At 41.2% G+C, this 14,130-nt stretch overlaps 1 protein-coding gene across 3 annotated transcripts in view; it reads right to left on the bottom strand.

The window, feature by feature from the left end:
* GLS (glutaminase) overlaps positions 1 to 14,130 on the bottom strand; it is a 1,045,544-nt gene that overhangs the window by 436,972 nt on the left and 594,442 nt on the right. The window lies entirely within an intron of this gene.

The raw sequence follows: 14,130 nt of genomic DNA, 5'->3' as shown, positions 1-14,130 counted from the left end.
CCAAGCCCAAAGGGGAATACGATACCAAATGACGCCTTCAGAAAGTCTTTTCTAGGTATCAGAGCTCCTCACACATGCGACTGCATGTCATGCCTCTCAAAAACAAGTGCGCAACACCGGCGCGAAAATGAGGCTCTGCCTATGATTTGGGAAAGCCCCTAAAGAATAAGGTGTCTAAAACAGTGCCTGCCGATATAATCTTATCAAAATACCCAGATTAAATGATTCCTCAAGGCTAAATATGTGTTAATAATGAATCGATTTAGCCCAGAAAAAGTCTACAGTCCTAATAAGCCCTTGTGAAGCCCTTATTTACTATCTTAATAAACATGGCTTACCGGATCCCATAGGGAAAATGACAGCTTCCAGCATTACATCGTCTTGTTAGAATGTGTCATACCTCAAGCAGCAAGAGACTGCTCACTGTTCCCCCAACTGAAGTTAATTGCTCTCAACAGTCCTGTGTGGAACAGCCATGGATTTTAGTAACGGTTGCTAAAATCATTTTCCTCATACAAACAGAAATCTTCATCTCTTTTCTGTTTCTGAGTAAATAGTACATACCAGCACTATTTTAAAATAACAAACTCTTGATTGAATAATAAAAACTACAGTTAAACACTAAAAAACTCTAAGCCATCTCCGTGGAGATGTTGCCTGTACAACGGCAAAGAGAATGACTGGGGTAGGCGGAGCCTAGGAGGGATCATGTGACCAGCTTTGCTGGGCTCTTTGCCATTTCCTGTTGGGGAAGAGAATATTCCCACAAGTAAGGATGACGCCGTGGACCGGACACACCTATGTTGGAGAAAACAGAATTTATGTTTACCTGATAAATTTCTTTCTCCAACGGTGTGTCCGGTCCACGGCGTCATCCTTACTTGTGGGATATTCTCTTCCCCAACAGGAAATGGCAAAGAGCCCAGCAAAGCTGGTCACATGATCCCTCCTAGGCTCCGCCTACCCCAGTCATTCGACCGACGTTAAGGAGGAATATTTGCATAGGAGAAACCATATGGTACCGTGGTGACTGTAGTTAAAGAAAATAAATTATCAGACCTGATTAAAAAAACCAGGGCGGGCCGTGGACCGGACACACCGTTGGAGAAAGAAATTTATCAGGTAAACATAAATTCTGTTTTCTCCAACATAGGTGTGTCCGGTCCACGGCGTCATCCTTACTTGTGGGAACCAATACCAAAGCTTTAGGACACGGATGAAGGGAGGGAGCAAATCAGGTCACCTAAATGGAAGGCACCACGGCTTGCAAAACCTTTCTCCCAAAAATAGCCTCAGAAGAAGCAAAAGTATCAAACTTGTAAAATTTGGTAAAAGTGTGCAGTGAAGACCAAGTCGCTGCCCTACATATCTGATCAACAGAAGCCTCGTTCTTGAAGGCCCATGTGGAAGCCACAGCCCTAGTGGAATGAGCTGTGATTCTTTCGGGAGGCTGCCGTCCGGCAGTCTCGTAAGCCAATCTGATGATGCTTTTAATCCAAAAAGAGAGAGAGGTAGAAGTTGCCTTTTGACCTCTCCTTTTACCTGAATAAACAACAAACAAGGAAGATGTTTGTCTAAAATCCTTTGTAGCATCTAAATAGAATTTTAGAGCGCGAACAACATCCAAATTGTGCAACAAACGTTCCTTCTTTGAAACTGGTTTTGGACACAGAGAAGGTACGATAATCTCCTGGTTAATGTTTTTGTTAGAAACAACTTTTGGAAGAAAACCAGGTTTAGTACGTAAAACCACCTTATCTGCATGGAACACCAGATAAGGAGGAGAACACTGCAGAGCAGATAATTCTGAGACTCTTCTAGCAGAAGAAATCGCAACTAAAAACAAAACTTTCCAAGATAATAACTTAATATCAACGGAATGTAAGGGTTCAAACGGAACCCCCTGAAGAACTGAAAGAACTAAATTGAGACTCCAAGGAGGAGTCAAAGGTTTGTAAACAGGCTTGATTCTAACCAGAGCCTGAACAAAGGCTTGAACATCTGGCACAGCTGCCAGCTTTTTGTGAAGTAATACCGACAAGGCAGAAATCTGTCCCTTCAGGGAACTTGCAGATAATCCTTTTTCCAATCCTTCTTGAAGGAAGGATAGAATCCTAGGAATCTTAACCTTGTCCCAAGGGAATCCTTTAGATTCACACCAACAGATATATTTTTTCCAAATTTTGTGGTAAATCTTTCTAGTCACAGGCTTTCTGGCCTGAACAAGAGTATCGATAACAGAATCTGAGAATCCTCGCTTCGATAAAATCAAGCGTTCAATCTCCAAGCAGTCAGCTGGAGTGAAACCAGATTCGGATGTTCGAACGGACCCTGAACAAGAAGGTCTCGTCTCAAAGGTAGCTTCCAAGGTGGAGCCGATGACATATTCACCAGATCTGCATACCAAGTCCTGCGTGGCCACGCAGGAGCTATCAAGATCACCGACGCCCTCTCCTGCTTGATCCTGGCTATCAGCCTGGGGATGAGAGGAAATGGCGGGAACACATAAGCTAGTTTGAAGGTCCAAGGTGCTACTAGTGCATCCACTAGAGCCGCCTTGGGATCCCTGGATCTGGCCCCGTAGCAAGGAACTTTGAAGTTCTGACGAGAGGCCATCAGATCCATGTCTGGAATGCCCCACAGGTGAGTGACTTGGGCAAAGATTTCCGGATGGAGTTCCCACTCCCCCGGATGCAATGTCTGCCGACTCAGAAAATCCGCTTCCCAATTTTCCACTCCTGGGATGTGGATAGCAGACAGGTGGCAGGAGTGAGACTCCGCCCAAAGAATAATTTTGGTTACTTCTTCCATCGCTAGGGAACTCCTTGTTCCCCCCTGATGGTTGATGTACGCAACAGTCGTCATGTTGTCTGATTGAAACCGTATGAACCTGGTCCTCGCAAGCTGGGGCCAGGCCTGGAGAGCATTGAATATCGCTCTCAGTTCCAGAATATTTATCGGTAGAAGAGATTCTTCCCGAGACCAAAGACCCTGAGCTTTCAGGGATCCCCAGACCGCGCCCCAGCCTATCAGACTGGCGTCGGTCGTGACAATGACCCACTCTGGTCTGTGGAACATCATCCCTTGAGACAGATTGTCCAGGGACAGCCACCAACGGAGTGAGTCTCTGGTTCTCTGATTTACTTGTATCTTCGGAGACAAGTCTGTATAGTCCCCATTCCACTGACTGAGCATGCACAGTTGTAATGGTCTTAGATGAATGCGCGCAAAAGGAACTATGTCCATCGCCGCCACCATCAACCCGATCACTTCCATGCACTGAGCTATGGAAGGAAGAGGAACGGAATGAAGTATCCGACAAGAGTCCAGAAGCTTTGTTTTTCTGGCCTCTGTTAGAAAGATCCTCATTTCTAAGGAGTCTATAATTGTTCCCAAGAAGGGAACCCTTGTTGACGGGGATAGAGAACTCTTTTCCACGTTCACTTTCCAGCCGTGAGATCTGAGAAAGGCCAGGACAATGTCCGTGTGAGCCTTTGCTTGAGGAAGGGACGACGCTTGAATCAGAATGTCGTCCAGGTAAGGTACTACTGCAATGCCCCTTGGTCTTAGCACCGCTAGAAGGGACCCTAGTACCTTTGTGAAAATCCTTGGAGCAGTGGCTAATCCGAAAGGAAGCGCCACGAACTGGTAATGTTTGTCCAGGAATGCAAACCTTAGGAACCGATGATGTTCCTTGTGGATAGGAATATGTAGATACGCATCCTTTAAATCCACCGTGGTCATGAATTGACCTTCCTGGATGGAAGGAAGGATAGTTCGAATGGTTTCCATCTTGAACGATGGGACCTTGAGAAATTTGTTTAAGATCTTGAGATCTAGGATTGGTCTGAACGTTCCCTCTTTTTTGGGAACTATGAACAGATTGGAGTAGAACCCCATCCCTTGTTCTCTTAATGGAACAGGATGAATCACTCCCATTTTTAACAGGTCTTCTACACAATGTAAGAACGCCTGTCTTTTTATGTGGTCTGAAGACAACTGCGACCTGTGGAACCTCCCCCTTGGGGGAAGTCCCTTGAATTCCAGAAGATAACCCTGGGAGACTATTTCTAGCGCCCAAGGATCCAGAACATCTCTTGCCCAAGCCTGAGCGAAGAGAGAGAGTCTGCCCCCCACCAGATCCGGTCCCGGATCGGGGGCCAATATTTCATGCTGTCTTGGTAGCAGTGGCAGGTTTCTTGGCCTGCTTTCCCTTGTTCCAGCCTTGCATTGGTCTCCAAGCTGGCTTGGCCTGAGAAGTATTACCCTCTTGCTTAGAGGACGTAGCACCTTGGGCTGGTCCGTTTTTACGAAAGGGACGAAAATTAGGTCTATTTTTTGCCTTGAAAGGCCGATCCTGAGGAAGGGCGTGGCCCTTACCCCCAGTGATATCAGAGATAATCTCCTTCAAGTCAGGACCAAACAACGTTTTCCCCTTGAAAGGAATGTTTAGTAGCTTGTTCTTGGAAGACGCATCAGCCGACCAAGATTTCAACCAAAGCGCTCTGCGCGCCACAATAGCAAACCCAGAGTTCTTAGCCGCTAACTTAGCCAATTGCAAAGAGGCGTCTAGAGTGAAAGAATTAGCCAATTTGAGAGCATTGATTCTGTCCATAATCTCCTCATAAGGAGGAGAGTCACTATCGAGCACCTTAAGCAGTTCATCAAACCAGAAATATGCGGCAGTAGTGACAGGGACAATGCATGAAATGGGTTGTAGAAGGTAACCCTGCTGAACAAACATCTTTTTAAGCAAACCTTCTAATTTTTTATCCATAGGATCTTTGAAAGCACAACTATCCTCTATGGGAATAGTGGTGCGTTTGTTTAAAGTAGAAACCGCTCCCTCGACCTTGGGGACTGACTGCCATAAGTCCTTTCTGGGGTCGACCATAGGAAACAATTTTTTAAATATGGGGGGAGGGACGAAAGGAATACCGGGCCTTTCCCATTCTTTATTAACAATGTCCGCCACCCGCTTGGGTATAGGAAAAGCTTCTGGGAGCCCCGGCACCTCTAGGAACTTGTCCATTTTACATAGTTTCTCTGGGATGACTAAATTTTCACAATCATCCAGAGTGGATAATACCTCCTTAAGCAAAATGCGGAGATGTTCCAATTTAAATTTAAATGTAATCACATCAGATTCAGCCTGCTGAGAAATGTTCCCTAAATCAGTAATTTCTCCCTCAGACAAAACCTCCCTGGCCCCCTCAGATTGGGTTAGGGGCCCTTCAGAGATATTAATATCAGCGTCGTCATGCTCTTCAGTAACTAAAACAGAGCAGCCACGCTTACGCTGACAAGGGTTCATTTTGGCTAAAATGTTTTTGACAGAATTATCCATTACAGCCGTTAATTGTTGCATAGTAAGGAGTATTGGCGCGCTAGATGTACTAGGGGCCTCCTGAGTGGGCAAGACTCGTGTAGACGAAGGAGGGAATGATGCAGTACCATGCTTACTCCCCTCACTTGAGGAATCATCTTGGGCATCATTGTCATTATCACATAAATCACATTTATTTAAATGAATAGGAATTCTGGCTTCCCCACATTCAGAACACAGTCTATCTGGTAGTTCAGACATGTTAAACAGGCATAAACTTGATCAGAAAGTACAAAAAACGTTTTAAAATAAAACCGTTACTGTCACTTTAAATTTTAAACTGAACACACTTTATTACTGCAATTGCGAAAAAACATGAAGGAATTGTTCAAAATTCACCAAATTTTCACCACAGCGTCTTAAAGCCTTGAAAATATTGCACACCAATTTTGGAAGCTTTAACCCTTAAAATAACGGAACCGGAGCCGTTTTAAGCTTTAAACCCCTTTACAGTCCCTGGTATCTGCTTTGCTGAGACCCAACCAAACCCAAAGGGGAATACGATACCAAATGACGCCTTCAGAAGTCTTTTATAAGTATCAGAGCTCCTCTCACATGCGACTGCATGCCATGCCTCTCAAAAACAAGTGCGCAACACCGGCGCGAAAATGAGACTCTGCCTATGCTTTGGGAAAGCCCCTAAAGAATAAGGTGTCTAAAACAGTGCCTGCCGATATTATTATATCAAAATACCCAGATAAAATGATTCCTCAAGGCTAAATATGTGTTAATAATCAATCGATTTAGCCCAGAAAAAGTCTACAGTTTAAATAAGCCCTTGTGAAGCCCTTATTTACAATCGTAATAAACATGGCTTACCGGATCCCATAGGGAAAATGACAGCTTCCAGCATTACATCGTCTTGTTAGAATGTGTCATACCTCAAGCAGCAAGGGACTGCAAACTGTTCCCCCAACTGAAGTTAATTGCTCTCAACAGTCCTGTGTGGAACAGCCATGGATTTTAGTTACGGTTGCTAAAATCATTTTCCTCATACAAACAGAATTCTTCATCTCTTTTCTGTTTCTGAGTAAATAGTACGTACCAGCACTATTTGAAAATAACAAACTCTTGATTGAATAATGAAAAACTACAGTTAAACACTAAAAAACTCTAAGCCATCTCCGTGGAGATGTTGCCTGTACAACGGCAAAGAGAATGACTGGGGTAGGCGGAGCCTAGGAGGGATCATGTGACCAGCTTTGCTGGGCTCTTTGCCATTTCCTGTTGGGGAAGAGAATATCCCACAAGTAAGGATGACGCCGTGGACCGGACACACCTATGTTGGAGAAAACCCTATTTAAACGTTTAGATTTAGTATCAAGAGGACCAGAATCCTCTATATCTAAAGCAATTAATACGTCTTTAAATAAAGAACGAATAAATTCCATCTTGAACAAATACAAAGATTAAAAGCATCAACTTCTGAGACAGAAACTTCTGAACCAGAAGAACCATTATCAGTATCAGAACGATGATGTTCATTTAAAAATTCATCTGAAAAAAGAGAAGTTTTTAAAAGACTTTTATGTAAACTAGAAGGAGAAATAACAGACATAGCCTTCTAAATGGATTTAAAAAATAAAATCTCTTATGTTTAATAGGAACACTCTGAAAATTAAATGTTGACGAAACAGCAACAGGTAATATAACAGTACTAAAGGAAATTTTATCTGCATTAAAAAGTTTGTCATGACATGCAATACAAACAACAGCTGGAGAAACAGGTACCAAAAATTTATCGCAGATACACTTAGCTTGGTAGCTCCAGCCCCGGGCAGTGATTTTCCTCAAGTAACTTCTGACTCAGTTGCAACGTGGAACATCTTGCAATATGTAATAGAAAAAACAACATATAAAGCAAATTGATCAAAATCCTTAAATGACAGTTTCAGGAATGGGAAAAAAATGCCAGTGAACAAGCTTCTAGCAACCAGAAGCAATAAATAATGAGACTTAAATAATGTGGAGACAAAAGCGACGCCCATATTTTTTTAGCGCCAAACAAGACGCTCACATTATTTGGCGCCAAAATGCCTTTTGGCGCCAAAAATGACGCCACATCCGGAACGCCGACATTTTTGGCGCAAAATAACGTCAAAAAACGGAAAATAATTTTTGCTCCAAAAAAATCCGCGCCAAGAATGACGCAATAAAATGAAGCATTTTCAGCCCCCGCGAGCCTAACAGCCCACAGGGAAAAAAGAGTCAAATTTTTGAAGGTAAGAAAAAATGATTAATTCAAATGCATTATCCCAAATATGAAACTGACTGTCTGAAAAATAAGGAAAGTTGAACATTCTGAGTCAAGGCAAATAAATGTTTGAATACATATATTTAGAACTTTATAAACAAAGTGCCCAACCATAGCTTTAGAGTGTCACAGAAAATAAGACTTACTTACCCCAGGACGCTCATCTACATGTTTGTAGAAAGCCAAACCAGTACTGAAACGAGAATCAGCAGAGGTAATGGTATATATAAGAGTATATCGTCGATCTGAAAAGGGAGGTAAGAGATGAATCTCTACGACCGATAACAGAGAACCTATGAAATAGACCCCGTAGAAGGAGATCACTGCATTCAAATAGGCAATACTCTCCTCACATCCCTCTGATATTCACTGCACGCTGAGAGGAAAACCGGGCTCCAACTTGCTGCGGAGCGCATATCAACGTAGAATCTAGCACAAACTTACTTCACCACCTCCATCGGAGGCAAAGTTTGTAAAACTGAATCGTGGGTGTGGTGAGGGGTGTATTTATAGGCATTTTAAGGTTTGGGAAACTTTGCCCCTCCTGGTAGGAATGTATATCCCATACGTCACTAGCTCATGGACTCTTGCTAATTACATGAAAGAAATGAAGATTTATCAGCATCAACCTCTGAAACACAATCCTCTGAACCAGAAGAATCATTAGAATCAGAATGATGTTCATTTAAAAATTCATCTGGATAAAGAGAAGTTTTAAAAGACTTTTTATGTTTACTAGAAGGAGGAATAACAGACATAGCCTTCTTAATAGATTCAGAAACAAAATCTCTTATGTTATCAGGAACACTCTGAACATTAGATGTTGATGGAACTGCAACAGGTAATGGTATTTTACTAAAGGAAATATTTTCTGCATTAACAAGTTTGTCATGACATTTAATACAAACAACAGCTGGAGGAACAGCTACCAAAAGTTTACAGCAGATACACTTAGCTTTGGTAGTTCCAGCACCAGGCAGCGATTTTCCTGAAGTATCTTCTGGCTCAGATGCAACATGAGACATCTTGCAATATGTAAGAGAAAAAACAACATATAAAGCAAAATTGATCAAATTCCTTAAATGACAGTTTCAGGAATGGGAAAAAATGCCAAAGAACAAGCTTCTAGCAACCAGAAGCAATGAAAAATGAGACTTAAATAATGTGGAGACAAAAGCGACGCCCATATTTTTTTAGCGCCAAATAAGACGCCCACATTATTTGGCGCCTAAATGCTTTTGGCGCCAAAAATGACGCCACATCCGGAACGCCGACATTTTCGGCGCAAAAGAACGTAAAAAATAACGCAACTTCCGGCGACACGTATGACGCCGGAAACAGAAAAGATTTTTTGCGCCAAAAAAGTCTGCGCCAAAAATGACGCAATAAAATGAAGCATTTTCAGCCCCCGCGAGCCTAACAGCCCACAGGGAAAAAGTCAAATTTTTTAAGGTAAGAAAAAATGATTGATTCAAATGCATCATCCCAAATATGAAACCGACTGTCTGAAAATAAGGAATGTTGAACATCCTGAGTCAAGGCAAATAAATGTTTGAATACATATATTTAGAACTTTATAAAAAAAGCGCCCAACCATAGCTTAGAGTGTCACAGAAAATAAGACTTACTTACCCCAGGACACTTGTCTACATGTTGTAGAAAGCCAAACCAGTACTGAAACGAAAATCAGCAGAGGTAATGGTATATATATATATAAGAGTATATCGTCGATCTGAAAAGGGAGGTAAGAGATGAATCTCTACGACCGATAACAGAGAACCTATGAAATAGACCCCGTAGAAGGAGATCATTGCATTCAAATAGGCAATACTCTCCTCACATCCCTCTGACATTCACTGCACGCTGAGAGGAAAACCGGGCTCCAACTTGTTGCGGAGCGCATATCAACGTAGAATCTAGCACAAACTTACTTCACCACCTCCATAGGAGGCAAAGTTTGTAAAACTGATTTGTGGGTGTGGTGAGGGGTGTATTTATAGGCATTTTGAGGTTTGGGAAACTTTGCCCCTCCTGGTAGGAATGTATATCCCATACGTCACTAGCTCATGGACTCTTGCTAATTACATGAAAGAAACCTACTTTTTCTTATTAAACAAAATAAAGTAATCACTGCTGCCTATTTTATCTGTTCCTCTTAGCCCAAACTTTTGAAGGAGATTGTTTTAAAATACAGTGTTGAGGCAGTGTGCTTGATTTCCTATGTAAGCTGCCATATTGTAGCGTGCGTTACAGGGCTCAGTAGTCACATGATACACACACCATATTATCTATGCATACACAGTACTTAGAGGAAGGAATCACATCTCTCTCTCCCTGCAGCGTGTGAGCTGCAGTGTCAGAAAAGTTATTTCTCAGTGAGGGTATAAATATATTTCATTTCCCTGTTAATGTATATAAAACATGTTATGCAGAAATTTAAATAAAATAATTATAACTTCTGTGTTTATGTTTTTAACTCCCCCCCCACACACAGGTTTTTTCTCTCCTCAAACTCTGTCCGTAAAGTTTTATGCTCAGTATGCACTTACCAGAGCCGGTTCCTGTGTTATTATTGTAAAACTTTTGACTGCTCTGGGAGGGAGGGGGATAGGGAGGAGGAAGCTCCCACGGACTGCATGCTGCATATCATTAGTTCAAAAGACTTCTTCTTTTCATGACCTCTCCTCCTGAATGTAAATCACTAAGGTCTGACACCCAGCATAAGACGTTTAGCAAGGATCGTATGCATTATCTATCTAGTGATCACACTGCTAGATAATGCATACGATCCTTGCTAAACGTCTTATGCTGGGTGTCAGACCTTAGTGATTTATTTTACAATAATAACACAGGAACCGGCTCTGGTAAGTGCTTACTGAGCATAAAACTTTACGGACAGAGTTTGAGGAGAGAAAAAACCTGTGTGTGGGGGGGGGGGGTTAAAAACATAAACACAGAAGTTATAAGTATTTTATTTAAATTTCTGCATAACATGTTTTATATACATTAACAGGGAAATGAAATATATTTATACCCTCACTGAGAAATAACTTTTCAGACACTGCAGCTCACACGCTGCAGGGAGAGAGAGATGTGATTCCTTCCTCTAAGTACTGTGTATGCATAGATAATATGGTGTGTGTATCATGTGACTACTGAGCCCTGTAACGCACGCTACAATATGGCAGCTTACATAGGAAATCAAGCACTGCCTCAACACTGTATTTTAAAACAATCTCCTTCAAAAGTTTGGGCTAAGAGGAACAGATGAAATAGGCAGCAGTGATTACTTTATTTTGTTTAATAAGAAAAAGTAGGTTTCAGCAATTTTTATCAGGTGTTTAATGTCCCTTTAACGCAAATGAACGTACGCAATTTGCGTAAAGTCCTTTTTCAATGGGACTTCCTTTGCGCCAGTATTACGAGTTTGCCCCAAAAAGTGAGCGGTACACCCTATACCACCAAGATCAATACCGTAAACTGAAAGTCAGTAGTTATTACGTTTTACGTTACAAAGCTGTAGCATAAAACTCATAACTAAAGTGCTAAAAAGTACACTAACACCCATAAACTACCTATTAACCCCTAAACCTAGGCCCTCCCGCATCGCAAACACTAAAATAAAATTATTATCCCCTAATCTGCCGCTCCGGACATTGCCACCACTATAATAAACATTAACCCTTAAACCGCCGCACTCCCGCCTCGCAAACACTAGTTAAATATTATTAACCCCTAATCTGCTGTCCCTAACATCGCTGCAACCTACATTACAGTTATTAACCCCTAATCTGCCGCCCCCAACGTCGCCGCCACTATACTAAAGTTATTAACCCCTAAACCTAAGTCTAACCCTAACCCTAACACCCCCTAACAAATATAATTAAAATAAATCTATATAAAACCTACTATCATTACCTAAATAATTCCTAATTAAAACTAAATACTTACCTATAAAATGAACCCTAAGCTAGCTACAATATATCTAATAGTTACATTGTAGCTAGCTTAGGGTTTATTTTTTAATTACAGGCAAGTTTGTATATATTTTAACTAGGTAGAATAGTTACTATTCTATCTACTATTTACTAACTACCTAGCTAAAATAAATACAAATTTACCTGTAAAATAAACCCTAACCTGTCTTACACTAACACCTAACCTTACACTACAATTAAATAAATTACCTAAATTAAATACAATTACCTAAATTACAAAAAAAACCCACTAAATTACACAAAATAAAAAAAGACATCAGATATTTAAACTAATTACTCCTAATCTAATAGCCCTATCAAAATAAAAAAAAAACCTAGCCTGAACTAAACTACCAATAGCCCTTAAAAGGGCCTTTTTGCGGGGCATTGCCCCAAATAAATCAGCTCTTTTACCAACCCCCCAACAGTAAATCCCACCACCAACACAACCACACCCCCCAAATAAAATCATATCTAAAAAACCTAAGCTCCCCATTGCCTTGAAAAGGGCATTTGGATGGGCATTGACCTTAATATGGCATTTAGCTCTTTTGCAGCCCAAAAGCCCTAATCTAAAAATAAAACCCACCCAAAAAACTCTTTAAAAAACCTAACACTAACCCCCGAAGATCCACTTACAGTTTTGAAGAGCGGACATCCATCCTCAACGAAGCCGGGAGAAGTCTTCATCCAAGCCGGCAGAAGTGGTCCTCCAGACGGGCAGAAGTCTTCATCCATCCGTCGCGGAGTGGCTCCATCTTCAAGACATCCGGCGCGGAGCATCCTCTTCTTCTGACGACTAACGACGAATGAAGGTTCCTTTAAATGACGTCATCCATGATGGCGTCCCTTGAATTCTGATCAATCAGCCAATAGAATGCGAGCTCAATCCTATTGGCTGATTGGATCAGCCAATAGGATTGAAGCTCAATCTTATTTGCTGATTGCATCCGCCAATAGGATTTTTTCACCTTTAATTCCGATTGGCTGATAGATAGCCAATCGGAATTCAAGGGACACCATCTTGGATTACGTCATTTAAAGGAACCTTCATTCGTCGTTAGTCGTCGGATGAAGAGGATGCTCCGCGCCGGATGTTTTGAAGATAGAGCCGCTCCACGCCGGATGGATGAAGATAGAAGATGACGTCTGGATGAAGACTTCGGCCCGTCTGGAGGACCACTTCTGCCGGCTTGGATGAAGACTTCTCCCGGCTTCGTTGAGGACTTCTTGCCGCTTAGATGAAGACTTCTCACGGCATCGTTGAGGATGGATGTCCACTCTTCAAAACTGTAAGTGGATCTTTGGGGGTTAGTGTTTTTTTTTTTTAAGAGTTTTTTGGGTGGGTTTTATTTTTAGATTAGGGCTTTTGGGCAGCCAAAGAGCCAAATGCTATTTAAGGGCAATGCCCATCCAAATGCCCTTTTCAGAGCAATGGGGAGCTTAGGTTTTTTTAGATATGATTTTATTTGGGGGGTTTGGTTGTGTGGGTGGTGGGTTTTACTGTTGGGGGGTTGTTTGTAATTTTTTTTTTTTTTACAGGTAAAAGCTGATTTCTTTGGGGCAATGCCCCGCAAAAGGCCCTTTTAAGGGCTATTGGTAGTTTAGGCTAGGTTTTCTTTTTATTTTGATAGGGCTATTAGATCAGGTTAATTTGTTTAAATATCTGATAATGTCTTTTTTTATTTTGTGTAATTTATTGTTTGTTTGTTTCTTTGTAATTTAGGTAATTGTATTTAATTTAGGTAATTTATTTAATTGTAGTGTAAGGTTAGGTGTTCGTGTAACTCAGGTTAGGTTTTATTTTACAGGTAAAGTTGTATTTATTTTAGCTAGGTAGTTAGTAAATAGTTAATAACTATTTACCTACTATTGTACCTAGTTAAAATAAATACAAACTTGCCTGGGAAATAAAAATAAAACCTAAGCTAGATACAATGTAACTATTAGTTATATTGTAGCTATCTTAGGGTTTATTTTATAGGTAAGTATTTAGTTTTAAACAGGAATTTTTTAGGTAATGATAGTAGGTTTTATTTAGATTTAGTGTAATTATATTTAAGTTAGGGGGTGTTAGGGTTAGACTTAGGTTTAGGGGTTAATACATTTAGTATAGTTGCGGCAAGGTTGGGGCGGCAGATTAGGGGTTAATAAATTTAGGTAGGCGGCGATGTTAGGGGCGGCAGATTAGGGGTTAATAATATTTAAATAGTGTTTGCGAGGCGGGAGAGCGGTGGTTTAGGGGTTAATATGTTTATTATAGTGGCGGCGATGTCGGGGGTAGCAGATTAGGGGTTAATAAGTATAATGTGGGTGTCGGCGATGTCAGGGGCGGCAGATTAGGGGTTAATAAGTGTAAGATGGTTAGTAAGTGTAAGGTGTTTAGACTCTGGGTTCATGTTAGGGTGTTAGGTGTAAACATAAATTTAGTTTCCCCATAGGAATCAATGGGGCTGCGTTACTGAGCTTTACGCTGCTTTATTGCAGGTGTTAGACTTTTTTTTCATACGGCT

Source organism: Bombina bombina, chromosome 1 (genome assembly GCF_027579735.1).
Source record: "Bombina bombina isolate aBomBom1 chromosome 1, aBomBom1.pri, whole genome shotgun sequence".
Taxonomy (NCBI): Eukaryota; Metazoa; Chordata; class Amphibia; order Anura; family Bombinatoridae; genus Bombina; species Bombina bombina.
This window is presented reverse-complemented; position numbering and strand designations above follow the sequence as displayed.